Genomic DNA, 18,180 nt, shown 5'->3' with positions numbered 1-18,180 from the left:
TGAAGAGAGAACTGAAGATGAACACCGAGCCGAGCCAGATAACGAACAAAAGACTGACTCGTTCTCGAGTCATAAATCGTTTCTGTCAGACGCATCCAATTTGAGAATCAAGGAGCTGATAATACTGCGTATGTGTGATTCAGTGTGAAGCAGACCAACACACAGCGCATCTGAACCGAACTGGTTCTTTTGGTGATTGATTCTGAACTGATTCTGTGCTAGTGTTATGAGCACAAGTAAACCGAAGGTTTGAATGAAGGGCAATCATCGCCAATGACGTCATTACGCAGAAAGAACCGGTGAACCATTTAATTCAACCGTTTTATTGAATCGAACTGTTCGAAAGAACCGGTTCGCGGAAAAGAGCTGAACTTCCCATCACTACTGGTGATCCGAAAACCGATGCAACTGGATCTTGACTTGAGAACGAGTCAATCTTTCGTCCGTTATCTGGCTCGGCTCGGTGTTCATCTTCAGTTCTCTCTTCACAGCAGTTCAGTCAGTGTACTGTTTGAGTAAATGAATTACTCCTTTGTTTGAACTCTTGAGGGAGTGTCAGCCACATTAAAAAAGTTAACAGCTTAAGTCATTTGTGGATTAATGCGTATTGGAGACGCGAACCGTTTTAAACGATTCAGTTCGATTTGGTGAACTGGTTCAAGAAGATCCGGTTACATCGAGTGATTCTTTCACGAACCGGATATCACAAACTGCAGTGTTTTAAACTCGCTCACAACAGACACGGAAGAGAAGACAATGCTGAATAAAGTAATAGTTTTTGCTATTTTTGGACCAAAATGTATTTTCGATGATTCAAAAAATTCTAACTGACCCTCTGATGTCACATGGACTACTTTGATGATGTTTTTCTTACCTTTCTGGACATGGACAGTATACCGTACACACAGCTTCAATGGAGGGACAGAAAGCTCTCAAAAATGATGGTGGTGTTGAGTAATCCCCCTCAATAGACTGCAAAGTCTCTGTCAGCCCGAGTTTCACCATCCAATTAAATTACATTGGATAAAATCGACATTGTTTTCTTGTGAATGTTTATTTGAAAATACATCACAATACATCATGGAGATACGTTAGAACTTAAATTATGCACACAAAAAAAATATTTCCTCGAATACTGAGGCAGTCTGCTTTTCACAAAAACACTGATCTATTGCCAAATTGGTTCTCCTCGTGGCCAGTGGAGAAGATGAATTCATATGATGGACATAACTGGTTCCATATAGCAGCAAAAATAAGATGAAAGAGCGAAATAATATGGTCACTTTTAGTGAACCGTAGTAATTCATCAGTCTCATGGGCTAGGCCCGGCTCCCTGAGTTGTGAATTTTAATAGTGTTTTTATGGTTCCTAATAAAGTCTGTTATGCTTCTGGCAAATATGCAGAGCACGAAATCGCTCGTTTCCAATTACTGAGAAACTCAAGGAGATTCTGTATTCATTCATTATGGCATATAGTTATTTAGGAATAACAGGACTATTTTCTCTCTCTTTCTTTCTCTCGTGGATTTACTGTACTTTCTACCAATGTATGTGGAGTGAATATACAGTAATTTCCCCTCCTCACTTAAAGTGTTCTGTAGCCTGTCGAGATCCACTCCAGGTTTTCCATCTCCTCATCCCCACTCGCTCACTTCAATGGGTCAAGGTTTGGCTGGCATGGTTCAGTTTGCCCCTGTTGGTAGATGTTGTAATTACACTGTCTGGTACAAAAAGCTATCTTTTTCATTGGCATTCAAAATTCAAGCAACATTCAAATAGTAAATATTTCGGTAACACTTTACAATAAAGATCCATATTAAATGCATTAACTAACAATGAGCAATACAGTTGTTACAGTATTTATTATTCTTTGTTAATAAAAATACAAAGGTTCATTGTTAGTCCATGTAAGCTCAGTTCCAGTAAATAACATTAATAGATACAAGTTTTTATTTTAATAATGTATTAGTAAATGCTGGAATCAACAGAGAAATGCTTTAGAAGTATTTTTCAGTTTTAGTTTGTTGTAAACTAATGTGGTTAACTAATGTTACAAATTGAACATTATTGTAAAGTGTTACCAATATTTATTTAATTTGCTCTTTTATTATAGGACATATTTTACCAGTGCCAGATTGTATTATTTATTTTCTAAAACGGACCTGTCAAATATTAAATATTACATTATTATTATATTTTTCTGTCTGCTACCTTTGACGTCATAGCACAGGATAGTCTCTAATGATATCTGTTCCCAGTTCAGAGTAAAAAATACCTACCTCACAGCACAAAGAAAAATTAAAGATATTTAAAGTTAATTTTTTATAACTGCAATTATATATCTAACAATTTTGTATGCTTTTGTTTCTCGTGACTCTATTTCCTTCTTTATTTTTTACATGGAGATAAAAACAGACTGCAATACATAGGCACGCCATAATTTTCATTAAATATTACTTTTTTATTTATTTATTGTTCTTTGTTCTTCCAATAATATTTCACATTCATTGTTTTTGTTTCTGAATCCTAATAGTCTACTAACAGTGTGCTTGGCTTGTGGTGGGATCGGAGCAATCCAGGAGTGAGAGAGAACACTGTCTCTCCCACTTTCAATAAAACGTTGCTCACCCCAGGCAAAAATCACACAACTCTGCTGCTTCTCCACACTCCTGTCTATGAGTTTGTCTCTAAAGTGCTGTTGATGTTATAGGTGGATGTTTACTACTCTGACAGCATTATTCTTTTACATTTCAAATTACATCCCAGTGAGATCCTGCAAGATCTCAAAGCTTCTGCCTCCACTGTACCTGTGATTTATTATTTATCAATAGGAACAACCACATTAATGGCCAGAAAGGCCGCAATCTTTATTTTACTTGGACATCTGCATCAATTCCTATGATTCCTAGGTGACATTTATGTACATATTTGCTCATTGTGTGCAGTGCTTGTGGTTATGGGATCAATAAGGCCATAACATCAAATCACGAGTGCAGAACGCTCCTGAGAGGTTGCATTAGTACGGCAATATCTCTGCCGTCGGCCAGCTGTATCAAGCTCCAGTACACCCATATGATCTATCCGTCAATGCTAACCATGAAGGAAGCCATCACTTGTCACATTCTCATAACTTAAGGCAACATATGGATGGGGTGCATGTAATTCTAATGTATTTTCTTCCAGAACTTGAGCATGTTCTGTGGGATGCTGATGTTGAGAGAATTAAGGATGCGCTGCTTCACTTTTCCAAGGCCTTTTTGGTAGTTATCCACCCTGAGGCATCTGTCATTAAGTCTATATAATACAAGCGTAATTGGGGTTTATGTCTGGATTAAGAGATCGTTACACTTAATTACAACGAATCATGGCGCTCTAAGATGTCTGGGCCAGAAAACAGCCGATAGTGTGAGAATAAATGAAGCATGCAAGGGCATAATTACCATGTTTTGTTGTGTTTAAGATCCTGATATTAAAATTACATGCTCAGGATTTTGTAGTCCATGCAAAAATATTTTTGAGCACTCAAAAATTACATTTTAATAGCTGTGCATTAAAAGAATGGTTCTCCCAAAAATGAAAATGTGCTGTTCATTTACTCACCCTCAGGACATCCAAGATGTAGATGACTTTCTTTCTTCAGCAGAACATTGAAAATGATTTTTGCTGAATCCGTGGTCCTTGGTGATTCATAAAATGCAAGTCAATGGGTTCCGTAACTTTGAGAGTCAAAATAGCAGGAATCACTAAATAAATGCCCGTAGTTCTTGATGATATATATTGAGGTCTTTACAATTGCGTCAGAGTTCATGTGTGATTTGCTGCACATACATCAGCATGCGACAAAAAGCTAATACTCCAGAACTGTTTGCTTGAGGCTATGGATTATAGGTAATAATGCTGTAAATATTTTCTTGCACAGATTGATTGTTTCACTTCATAGGATCTCAGTGTATCTTCAGGAGTCGCCAAGTATGGATTTCATCAAAAATAAATCATCTTCGAAGTTCTACTGAAGAAAGTAAATCACCTACACCAGCCTTAGGATGAGTAAATTAACAGTTTTAATTTTTGGGTGAACTATTCGTCTAATATTGGTGCAATATGTCTTTAAGTTTTAATTAGTAACCTTTTTCTAGCACTTTATACAGTAGAGATAATTATAGTAGTTTCAGTAGGAAAATAACAATCAAATATATGAACTTCAAATTTGCTCAAAGACAATAACGTTCTTATTCATCTCAAGTAATTTCAGTTCAGTTCAATAACTGTAAAGTTCATCAATTGTGATGTAGGCACCAAAACTGCAACTGATAGAATGTGCGCTGTAGCACGATGCTGAGATATGTCTTCAAAAGCAGATCGTGGAGATATTTAATCATCCACAAAAGTGTTGTGTTGACTTTGCAGTCTGGCAAACTCTGCGTATTGAGCCTTTGTAATAAAGAATAATAATAATAAAAAAATAAATTATGAAAAATATTGTCATTAAAAACAATGAGTTTCATATGTATTTTAATCATACGGTTTACCTCAAAGAATAGTTGAAGGATACATCTATTTCTTTGCTGGCACTGTCCTTGCACTGGATTTTGAAACTGGTAGAGCTAGAATAAACCCAGTTGTAGCAAAGGCAAAAATAGCAAATATCTGTAAAGACAGTTAGTGAATACAAAGAGTTTTAATGAATGAATGTTTATATGAATGCATACAAATGGAAACCACAGGAAGCACGATTACACAGAACTAAGATCAGCATATGAAGAAATGCAAATAATTTTCTAACAGCGAATCATCATTAAAAGCCCTACACAGTCTGTTCCCTCTCTCTAATGGCTTTTTAAAAGATTAAATTCTTATTGTGGGTTTTAAACACCAGGCTGTATGATGCTAATATCCAGTTCATGGCAGAAGCATGATACATATTTGTGCATTGATTAAAAAAAAAATTATTTGATTTGGTAAAGGCCAAAGATAAGCGGAGTCATACAAATATTGCATCAAGAAAATATTACCACAAGTAACCTAAAAAAATGGATTACAGATTTAAAGTTCAATTTAGTTATAACTGAATACAGCAGTGTTGTTACTAACTTGAGTCAGTTGATTTAATTCAGTTCAATAACAGAGTCATTTCAAAATGAAAATTTGCTAATTAAATTCAGCTATAAAGAAGTTCCACCAAAGACAATAGTCATTATCCAGCTAAATTTTATTCAAGTTCTGTTCTCATCCAGTAGTATAAATGCAGTCCAGTCAATTATATTCCTGAATGTTAAGTTTCTTTTAGACCCTAAACAAGCAAGTCAAAGGCTACACCGAAAAGGAAACCAAGCTTTTAGAAAAACCAGGTACAGCATTGCTGACCACTGACTGTGTTGCATGCATATGCACCTGTGCTGTTTCCCTTTGCATTGTTCTCAAAAGCCCAGATATAATGGCAGCTTGAGCTGGTTGGAATCTGAAACAAAAAAATTACCTGAATTATATTATAATACAGACAATTATATAAGTGAGCAACTCCTGACTGAATTTGTTGATGGGGTCTAAAAGACTATATATATTAACTCTTAGAAGTGAATTTGTGAAACATTCACCAAACGTATTTCAGTGCACAAATCTGAGTCTTCTTTACAAACCACCCGCAATCTATTTCAGCCTGCCACTAAATGCGTGGCATGTAGTGCAAAAACATCTCCATTATATGTAAATAAGTCTTATTATAGATTCCGTCTTGTTAAAAGAATCCAGTGCTGTGTGCTTGCAATTAATGCCATATTATTACCACCCTGTGGAATAACAGGCATTTAGGAGCAGTGGTGGACAGTAACGGAGTAGCTTTACTTCGTTACTGTACTTAAGTACATTTTTCAAGTATCTGTACTTTACTGAAGTAGTTTTATTTTGAGTAACTTTTACTTTTACTTCACTACATTCCAAAGCATAAGATCGTACTTTTAACTTCACTACATTTCATAAAACATATCGTTACTCCCTATAATATATCACGTGCTCCGACACGCAAGCGGTGTCTGATTCATCATGAACGAACTGAGTCTTTTCAAAATAAACCTTTAAATCGGATCGCGAATCGCACCAAACGATTCGTTTACGAATTAGAATGATCCGATTGCAGCTGTTCTGGAGTCGACCACTCACTGATTCAAATGAACCGTTTAGTGTGAGTCTACAGAAGTAAGAACCGTGAGATATTGTGAGCGCGTGCGTCTGATGTTGCTAAAAGTAGTTATTAATGTCGGAATTTAGGATTAATTATTGTAACTGAAAATCATATTTTTTATTATTTATTTTATATATTTTATTTTGATAATTTAGAGTTATTACTGAAATACAACCTTTTTTGTTTCAAACAGTTCATTGAACAATAATAAATGAAGTCTGAAGCTGACAATGAAGTAAATGTATAATAATTAGCAAAGATGATTAATTTAGCGCTGTAAACGCGCGTGTGAGGGGCGGAGACACGCCGCGGAGCGTCAGACGCCTTGAGGACCAAACACAGCAGAGCGGTAGGAAACTTCACTCCTCTCTCTTTTACTATAGCGATTTATTTTTAGATACGTGATCTGAGTCTTTCATTCTCAGATCGGGACTTCGGAGCATGTTCGCGACTCGGTTGATTCAGATCAGGACTTCGGAGCCTGTTCGCGACTCGGTTGATTCAGATCGGCACTTCTGAGCATGTTCCCGACTCGGTTGATTCAGATCGGCACTTCGGAGCATGTTCGCGACTCGGTTGATACCGATCGGCACTTCGGAGCCTGTTCGCGACTCGGTTGATTCAGATCAGGACTTCGGAGCCTGTTCGCGACTCGGTTGATTCAGATCGGCACTTCGGAGCATGTTCGCGACTCCGTTGATTCAGATCGGCACTTCGGAGCCTGTTGGCTACTTGGTTGATTCAGATTGGGACTTCGGAGCATGTTTGAGATTTTTTTTAAATTCAGATCTCGAAGCAGGAAGTGTTTGTCAAACAGTTAATTGGTGATAAATGGATATTTGAACTTGAGGCTTTTTTTTTAGACGAGTAACGTTAGACAGACATGAATGTTTATTCAGAACGGTACTGAAAATAAGTAAATATTGTAGCTGATGCTAAATGTCTAGCAGGCTTGCTGGTGCTAACTTGAGGTAATTTTTATAAATAATGTCCAAATATTTTTATTCAACCACCTATATATATATATATATATATATATATATATATATATATATATATATATATATATATATATATACATATATATATACATATATATATATATATATATAGATAGATAGATAGATAGATAGATAGATAGATAGATAGATAGATAGATTACATCTGGGGAGAAAAGAAAGGATGTGATGTTCAGAACATGGTAACTATAATTATCAAAGAGGGGAAGAGATGCACCCCGTTTGGCCAGGGGTGTTTTTAAGGTTTGAGAAGGAAAAAAATCATTAAGAAAATATAATAATATTTTCCTTAAGATGTTCTTCCTAACTTCAGGCCTTATTATCTTGTCATAAATAACTGTGGTGTTCTGTAAAACCATAAACTTTAAAATACTTTTTTCTTACGGGTGAAGATCAGATTATCATCTCTGTTTTCTCTCAGGTACATCACAGTGTAAGCTTCACAGTGAACATTACTCTCGTAAGCATAGTCCATATCAACAACAAAAATATATCTTGACTCCATATAGTGGTTATTTTGGAAAAAATCCCAGGTATTTTGAGCAGTAGGATTATAAAAAAAAAAAGAAATGTGCTAATATAAAATTAAATTAGCCTATATAAAATTGCAAAAATCTATCTTTCAGTACTTTTTTACTTAAGTTCATACAAAATTGAGTACTTTTGTACTTTCACTTGAGTAAAATTGAAAAAGGAGTACTTTTACTGGAGTAATATTTTATTATTCGTATCTGTACTTTTACTCAAGTACTTGATTTGTGTACTTCGTCCACCACTGTTTAGGAGTGCAGCCTTTCTGAAGGGCGGCAATCAAAGGGAAAAGTTTTAAAGAATTTTCTTAAATTAATGCAAATCTCAAATTTGTTCTTAAGAAAATTTTTCTTAAGAATCTTTTTTCTTTATAGATTGAGTTCTTATTGATAACCCATACGTGTACAAGTATGCTAGATTACATATAGAAAAATATTTCAGTAATTATATTTTTTTTTTTGTGATGTTTAATCATGAAAAAAACCCTCAAAAATACTTTAAACGCCAATGTTATATTATGGTTATATTATATTATAATTTTTATTAATATTTTTGAGTGTTTTTATTTATATTTTTAATTTTTTCTTTTCTTTTATTTAAAGTGTTGGTAATTATTTTGTGTTTTTGTCATTTTTTTAGTTTTTAGTATGTATACATAGTTTATTTTTATTATAGTTTTATTCATTTTAGTACACCAAGTTAAACAAAATTCTAGTTAGAAATAATGCTTTGGCAACTAGCTGAAATGAAATGTTTTTTATGTTTTATTTCAGTTACTTTTCATTTCAAGCACTGGAAATGTACTTTTATGGTTTTAGTTTAAGTTTTAGTTTTAATTAACTGTAATAACCCTTTAAAGAATTTCTCTCAAAGAATCCCTCAAATAATTTGAATTTGTCTTATAAAAAACATAAGAAATCTTCTCAGGAATATAAAATATTCTTAACTTTTATCTTTTCTTTTAGTAGTTTATTCATGAGAATGTTTGTGAATCCAGCAACGGGTTTGCATAATTCCTTGGAATTGGATTCAAAATCCTTGCAAGTAATATGTGACAATAAACAATGCTTTAAGTTGGTATAGTTAATTTTTAATAAATATTAGTCAATTCCCTCTTCAGAAAAAACTACAGCTTCTGACTGGTGATATGGTTGTTTATTTGGATGAAGAAAGAGTCATAGAAAGGGGAAGGAAACCTTACTCTGAGCATTCACTCAGAAAGCACACTCTCTTAGAACCTCATATACTGGAGCAGAGTATGAGACCCGACATCCGCCTACAGCCAGGCCCTCAGGACACTTCCTACATATGTGTGCAATCATTTTCTGATGCCTTCATGAACTTTTAAATATAATTTTTTTTGCTTCAAGTAGTAGCATATGAAAATCTATTTTGTTTTTACTATATATCTGTGTAAATGTTATTTTTCTGAATGAGGAGGTAGGCCTATGATTCATATCAAGTCATATTTCAGAAAGCACCCAGCCACAACAGAAAACAAGCCCAAACCTGCATTAAAAAGCTAATTTTACTTCCATAATATCAAGTTTCAAGTTTCAAGTCTGCTTTATTGTCAGTTTCCACATGTACAGTACATACATACAGAGAATCGAAATTGCGTTACTCTCAGACCCCGGTGCATACAGATAACATTAACATTAAAGCCTAAAAAAAATAACTAGATCAAATATAAAATGTAGATACAATTATACAATAAGGGAATTATAAAAAAAAGACATATAATAAAAATAAAAGTTAAAAATAAAGTTAAATAAAGCAGCGCAAGGTAAATGACAGATATAGTGTAAATCAATGAAGTGAACAACAGTGCAGTTAAAAGATTTTTTAGTGCAAAAAAATCAATTATTAAAAATATCTTAAGTCTGATTCAAGTGACAAGTGACCAAGAGCAGTTATTTTATTTAACTGACTGATGAGGTAGTGGAATGACGTCAGTTCCATGCCGAATGAGGTAGTGAGCGGTGAGTGACTCGTGCATGTCATCATATAATTAGTGGGGGGGGGGGGTGAGTGACGGGTGAGTGTGGCGGGTGAGTGTGGCGGGTGAGTGGGATCACCTGTGATGCAGATGGCTTTGCGGGTGAGACGTGTTCCATAAATGTCCTGGAGGGAGGGTAGAGAGACACCAATGATCTTCTCAGCTGCTCTCACTATGCGTTGTAGAGTCTTTCGGCAGGACACATTGCAGGCTCCATACCACACAGTGATGCAGCTCGTCAGGATGCTCTCGATGGTGCCTCTGTAGAAGGTGTACATGATGGGGGGCGGGGCTCTGGCTCTTCTCAGTTTGCGGAGGAAGTAGAGACGCTGTTGTGATTTCTTGGCCAGTGCTGCAGTGTTTTCAGTCCAGGAGAGGTCCTCTGTGATTTGCACACCCAGTAACTTGGTGCTGCTCACTCTCTCCACAGTCGCACCGTTGATGGTCAGAGGAACGTGCTGAGTGTGTGCTCTCCTGAAGTCTACAACAATCTCCTTTGTCTTCTCTACAAAGGAGATTGACAATATGACACATTTCCAAACAAAACAAGATATTCTATGAGAAGCAAATGCAGGATGAGACTTCATCTTATTTGTTGGTTATTTATTGACCTGGATGGCATTTTGCAGTGGATTGTGTAGGACTTTTTGTCTGGATTCGGAGGTTGAAGGTCAAGTTTGCCTTCCACACCATCTCAACTGTGGTAACGCCTCATTTTCAAATCTGCCATTATTTGCTATTATTGGCATGACATATTATTTATAATTCCTTTAGATCAAACAGTATCTAACAATTTTCTAGACAAACTCTATTTTAAAGGTGGATTGAAAAAGTTGATATTACATAAAAATCAAAATTTTAGGCCATTTAGTATGAGAAACTTAAAAACACTTAAAATGTGAAATTTGAGAATGATACATGTGAATTATTTTTTTAAGCATATGACTTATAATGAAAAATATTTGCTAATCAGAATTATTCGATATATGATTTTTTTAGCTCCACGTAGTGTTTTTGATAATATTTTGCAGCAAAAGTTATATTTAGTCACCACTGGAGTGATTAGTTTTCTGAAAGTTTCTTCCATTTCGATATATAACTTGTTTTGGTGTATACAAGTAATTCTATATAACCTTTTCAGATAGCTCATTAAACTGATAACAAGTTATGCAAACTAAGAAATTTCTACATCCCTATCATGTAATGTTCTTGGTCAGCTCAACTTATATTGCAAGCTTACTGTACTTGGATCTACACAATCAAAATAAAAAAATATACATTAAAAATGAGTTGGAAAAAAAAAAATTGTCAATACTCAAATATTGCTGAAACTGGTTGCCATTTTGGTTTTATTTTGCAGAATCCCACTAACACCACTAAAGTTAGGACAGATTCCCAAAAATTGAAGAGTTGATAGAACGTACACCTTGAATGTAACGTCACTTTGTATAAATGAAATCATTATTATATTAATCAATGTAAACTACCAACTATGTGTAAACTACCAACCATGTAAAAATTTACATTTATAGTTGGCAGATGCTTTTATTCAGACAGTGCTGAAATATCTACTTGCTTGGCATATGTGACATGCCAAAAAGTTATGATAATTGTACAATTGATTACATTTTGATTATGTACACAAATGTATTTATGGTATAAAATGTCAGTATAATGTGCACTGATTCATTATACACAAATGGACCAGGAGCATGTGAAGTCCTCAGTGATATTAGAATGAGTCAGTGTGAGAAGTAACTGTTTTTCCTGCCTTATAGCTTACCCTTGCAAAACAGTCTGCATACTTTTTGGCATACTAACTTCACTGTAGTGCAATAACAGAGCTGCATTGCCTCAGGACAAGTCTCAAAATGCATTTTCCTGGAAATACTGATGCTGTGTTTAATATTATTTGTCTTCTCCAGGGCACTCGGCCATCTTTGTGCTGGTATGCCAAACTGGATTGTATTTCGTGGCTTCAATATTATAATTTTTTTCCTCCTATTTTTTGTTTTGATGTCAATCCTGCTGCAGCCACCGTGACTGAGATAAAACGAGACTTCTGTTTTCATAATTTGTCACAATAATAGAAAAGAGAGAAAGTTTTTGCTGTTGTTTGTCTGGGTGAATTGAGTAAAAGACAGTAAGCAGACATCGTGTGTAAAGCGAACTTTAAAAATCTTTTTAAAAAATTAAATAAACAAATACAAATATCCCTGACAGGAACTCTTTAATTCGTAAATACATGTCTTCATTGTTATTCCAGAGGAAACATCAGCTCGGGTAGGATCAAAGTGTAAAACTGCTTTGCAAAACAGCATCCAATGAAAGTGAATATGAAACAAGACGTGTGATTAAAATCAGGCAAGCATAAACAAGACAGCGAAAAAGCAGGCTTTGCAGAAAAAAATCCCAGCGTTGCATCGATTCATTACGGCATGCTGTGTGAAATATCTGTGCATTTGTACACAGCAGATCTGGCAGCTGGCTGCAGGGCACACACACATATACAGTTTACATACATCATCAAATGTGAATCTAACACTTCACCTCCCACTGCAGCAGAGACAGCCAAAGAGACGGACATTCGCTAAATTATGGACCAAATATGTAAGTAATAGTTTATGTACTTGTGCATTCTTGTTTCAGAGGGTCACGGCCACCTGATTAAATTCTATATGTATTCTGAAATATATTTCAGTTTCAGGGCCTGAGTGGACATGATTTTTGTCATGGCAACAAAACAGAGGTAATGAAAAATACACTCCACCAAGAAAATGTACAAGGTTTATGTTATACACTCACAGCCATAACAACCTAACCAGTAAAATTCTCAGAACATTGGTGAATATTCTGGTTAGGTTCTCTTACGCATTACAAGTAATGCCAGCTGCATAATCAGATGACTTTTTAAGTAACTAGTAAAGCAAGTCATTATTTTTTAATTTACAATAAATATCTGAATTACTTTTTCAAATACGTAATGCCAGTTACTTTGTTTTCTCATTCATTGACTGACAGCTCTCCTGTCCCCAAGTTGAGAGAAATCAGGAGTAAGTGTAAAGATGTTGTGTGCGCTGTGTAAACATGATGGTTACTGTAGCTCTAAACTAAATATGAACATACATTTACTCATCTCAAAAAGAGATTCAATATTATTAAAAACATTGAAATTCAAACTCAGAATTTGACGCAAACCTTAAATTAATTAAATGTTAAATAACACAAATATCCTTTATGTTTCTATGTAAATTAACATTTCAGACTAAGGCTTATTCATTTCACATTTGGTGTGAAAAGAGCTTTTGCCGAAAATAGAACTTACTAAAAACAAACAAGCAAGCCCAGCCCAAATAAGAAAACGTAATGCAAAAGTAACATACTATAGCACATTACTTTCCATAAAAAGTAACCAAGTAACACAATTAGTTACTTTTTAGGGAGTAACGCAATATTGTAATGCATTACTTTTAGAAGTAACTTTCCCCAGCAATAGTTATAAACAAATGTTCTTCTGCCATTCTGCAACAATGAACTAATCGTTGAATAACAACAGTAGAGCTGCCAATCACTGAACTGAACTAGTTTCATAATGAATTAACTTTACACAGTTATTGAACTGAACTGACTGGAACTGAATAAAACATTACTTGCTTCTTTATGGCAGAATTTAGATTCCTTTTTTCCGATTACTTTAACTTATCAAAAAAAGTTTCAGCTTCTTTTTTTATGTCATACAATATTTTTTAAAGTTAGTTTTATAATGTTTAAGTTGAACAGGCTTGTGCAGCCAAATCGATTACACTTTTCGTACACATAAATGAAATTCTGTAGAGTGAAAGAAAAAATGCATATTAAATATAAAACATAAATAAAAATAAAAAAAACTTGGATGTTGCTCAGAGAGTAATCAGAAATGTTTTTAATAACTTAAGGATGAAATACACTAAATGATTTTTACCCAGATTTACAGTCTGGAGAAGTTGAAGCTATAGTTACCAAAAGTCATTGCCAGATTTAAGCTGACAGGTTTCATAGATAATCACGTAGTGCATGATGGTCACAGACTCCGATTTTTTAGCTTCAGACTATGAATCTGTCCAGCTGGAGGATTTCAAACATGTTTGATCATTTAAGCTGGTTTTAGAACACATACAGGATTTATTTGTCATGCCTTTCCAAGCAACAAGGCACAAGTTTTTGTAGGACAGTGAAGTTGTTCTGATCGAACGACTTTACAGTCTGGTAGTGTGCAGTGGTGGACGAAGTACACAAATCAAGTACTTGAGTAAAAGTACAGATACGAATAATAAAATATTACTCCAGTAAAAGTAAAAGTACTCCTTTTTCAATTTTACTCAAGTGAAAGTACAAAAGTTCTCAATTTTGTATGTACTTAAGTAAAAAAGTACTGAAAGATAGATGTTTGCAATTTTATATAGGCTAATTTAATTTTATATTAGCACATTTTTTTTTTTTTTTTTTTATAATCCTACTGCTCAAAATACCTGGGATTTTTTCCAAAATAACCACTATATGGAGTCAAGATATATTTTTGTTGATGATATGGACTACGCTTATGAGAGTAATGTTCACTGTGAAGCTTACACTGTGATGTACCTGAGAGAAAACAGAGATGATAATCTGATCTTCACCTGTAAGAAAAAAATATTTTAAAGTTTGTGGTTTTACAGAACACCACAGTTATATATGACAAGATAATAAGGCCTGAAGTTAGGAAGAACATCTTAAGGAAAATATAAATATATTTTCTTAATGATTTTTTTCCTTCTCAAACCTTAAAAACACCCCTGGCCAAACGGGGTGCATCTCTTCCCCTCTTTGATAATTATAGTTACCATGTTCTGAACATCACATCCTTTCTTTTCTCCCCAGATGTAATCTATCTATCTATCTATCTATCTATCTATCTATCTATCTATCTATCTATCTATCTATCTATCTATCTATCTATCTATCTATCTATAAAAATTACCTCAAGTTAGCACCAGCAAGCCTGCTAGACATTTAGCATCAGCTACAATATTTACTTATTTTCAGTACCGTTCTGAATAAACATTCATGTCTGTCTAACGTTACTCGTCTAAAAAAAAAAAAGCCTTAAGTTCAAATATTCATTTATCACCAATTAACTGTTTAACAAACACTCCCTGCTTCTAGATCTGAATTAAAAAAAATCTCAAACATGCTCCGAAGTCCCAATCTGAATCAACCGAGTCGCCAACAGGCTCCGAAGTGCCGATCTGAATCAACCGAGTCGCGAACATGCTCCGAAGTGCCGATCTGAATCAACCGAGTCGCGAACATGCTCCGAAGTGCCGATCGGTATCAACCGAGTCGCGAACATGCTCCGAAGTGCCGATCTGAATCAACCGAGTCGCGAACAGGCTCCAAAGTCCTGATCTGAATCAACCGAGTCGCGAACAGGCTCCGAAGTGCCGATCGGTATCAACCGTGTCGCGAACATGCTCCGAAGTGCCGATCTGAATCAACCGAGTCGGGAACATGCTCCGAAGTGCCGATCTGAATCAACCGAGTCGCGAACAGGCTCCGAAGTCCTGATCTGAATCAACCGAGTCGCGAACAGGCCCCGAAGTGCCGATCTGAATCAACCGAGTCGCGAACATGCTCCGAAGTCCCGATCTGAATCAACCGAGTCGCGAACAGGCTCCGAGGTGCCGATCTGAATCAACCGAGTCGCGAACATGCTCCGAAGTGCCGATCTGAATCAACGGAGTCGCGAAAATGCTCCGAAGTCCAGAAGTCCCGATCTGAATCAACCGAGTCTCAAACAGGCTGTGAAGTCCCGATCTGAATCAACCGAGTCGCGAACATGCTCCGAAGTACCGATCTGAATCAACAGAGTCGCGAACAGGCTCCGAATTGCCGATCTGAAAACTTCGACCAAAGAATGTAAAAAATAATTCTATTTCTCTAATAACTCTAACTCTACAACTCTATGAAAGACTCAGATCACGTATCTAAAAATAAATCGCTATAGTAAAAGAGAGAGGAGTGAAGTTTCCTACCGCTCTGCTGTGTTTGGTCCTCAAGCGCGTCTTACGCTCCGCGGCGTGTCTCCGCCCCTCACACGAGCGTTTACAGCGCTAAATTAATCATCTTTGCTAATTATTATACATTTACTTCATTGTCAGCTTCAGACTTCATTTATTATTGTTCAATGAACTGTTTGAAACAAAAAAAGGTTGTATTTCAGTAATAATTCTAAATTATCAAAATAAAATATATAAAATAAATAATAAAAAATATGATTTTCAGTTACAATAATTAATCCTAAATTCCGACATTAATAACTACTTTTAGCAACATCAGACGCACGCGCTCACAATATCTCACGGTTCTTACTTCTGTAGACTCACACTAAACGGTTCATTTGAATCAGTGAGTGGTCGACTCCAGAACAGCTGCAATCGGATCATTCTAATTCGTAAACGAATCGTTTGGTGCGATTCGCGATCCGATTTAAAGGTTTATTTTGAAAAGACTCAGTTCGTTCATGATGAATCAGACACCGCTTCTGCGTGTCGGAGCACGTGATATATTATAGGGAGTAACGATATGTTTTATGAAATGTAGTGAAGTTAAAAGTACGATCTTATGCTTTGGAATGTAGTGAAGTAAAAGTAAAAGTTACTCAAAATAAAACTACTTCAGTAAAGTACAGATACTTGAAAAATGTACTTAAGTACAGTAACGAAGTAAAGCTACTCCGTTACTGTCCACCACTGGTAGTGTGATCCTCAGTCATTTAGCGTATAATGGCCAGTTTTTCCTCTGTGACTAATTACAAAGTGAATGATGTCTAGCATTTTAAAATATGTTCAGATTTGAAAAGTTATGTCATGTTTTCCATCCATTAATTGGAACATTAACGGAATGTTCTTAGTACATATTTTTGGAACACGTGACACAGCTCCAAAGCGCAGACTACAACTGCCAGTGCTGTTTTCTTGCCCAAATGTAGCTGCCTTGGTTTGTTTAGTCTTCACCGTTGAGTAAACAAAGAATGAAAGTAACTTCTCAGAGTCAGACATAAGGCGTTCTGGATCACTAGTTGTTAATCAAACTGAGGCAGTGTAAACACATGTGGAGGAGGGCAACAGCTGTGGTTCAGTGGTGCACGGCAAATTCCTCCGTCAACCATAATGCCACTTCCAGCTCTGCACTTATTTACTCAAGATAGGCACAGGTGTGCGCACATTAGCCATTATAATAGCCATAGGAACCTGCAATTGGCCAAAACAAAATGGATATGCTTAATTTTCCACCGCCAATTGTCTGTAACCGCAGCCAAGTTCTCTTTTGCAGCAAGCTGTTACTGTAAAACCAAAAATTGTGTGTGTGGTGGATGGATTGTCATGTTTGCTGACAGTGACATAGGCTATTAGCCGTTTGAGGCTAGTTCATGTTGTTTAAACCTCTTAGCCTCGGAGATCAATATGGTATAATTGAGTCTGTGAATGTCTATCAAGCTGACATCTCTCCGTTCCACTGCCGCAGCGAGGGGAATTGGCACAGCTGTGTTTTTCAATGTGGGGATTTTGAGTTTGGGCCACTTGAGGAAGCAAAATGTCAGGGAAATGTCAGAAACTCGTTTAGAAAGTGGTGTTGCTACAGAGATAAATCTCATCTTAATTATGTGAGCGGAGCAAAAAGGCCTTATGTTTGAGGACAGTCATAAAGATGGAAAGGTTCTGTGTGTATGTAAAGCAGATGCAACAAACTTCAGTACTCAAGGGGGGAGATAAAGTTCCTTCAAATGTCTGTGCCATTAATCTGAATGTTATTAGATAAGTTGGTAATTACTCCACTTTAACTAACTTGCTTATTTGCAAAATGCTTCTAAAAGTGTTTAATATAGTTTACTTGCATTGTGTTATAAATTGTGATCTGACTAATTTCTTCTGACTTTCTTCTGACAAAAAGAAAAAAAGAAAAGCTTGTTTTATTTGTTTTTAATAAAAAACAAATTGGAAAAAAAAAACATTTACTATTAATCTCTTGTGCTCACCAAGACTGCATTTGTTTGATTTGCATTTGTTTGATTATAAAATACAGTAAAAACTGTAGTATTGTGAAACATTGTTACGATTTAAAATAACTATTTTCTATTTGAATATACTTTATAACGCAATTCATTCTTGTGATGGCAAAGCTGCATTTTCAGTCCAGTCTTCGGTTTCACATGATCCTTCAGAATACATTATAACATGCTGATTTCCTCAAGAAAAAATGTGTTATTATTACATTTGAATATAGATGTGCTGCTTAATATTTTTGTGTGATACATTTTATTTTAAGATTTGTTAATGAATAGAAAATTCAAAACAAAATTTATTTGAAAGAGAAATCTTTTTTAAATATTACACCTTTATGGATTTTGAATTGTAAAAGAAAAATTGAACGGTAGT

The sequence above is a fragment of the Carassius auratus genome, unplaced genomic scaffold (assembly GCF_003368295.1).
Source record: "Carassius auratus strain Wakin unplaced genomic scaffold, ASM336829v1 scaf_tig00013767, whole genome shotgun sequence".
NCBI lineage: Eukaryota > Metazoa > Chordata > Actinopteri > Cypriniformes > Cyprinidae > Carassius > Carassius auratus.
Note: the sequence above shows the minus strand (reverse complement) of the source record.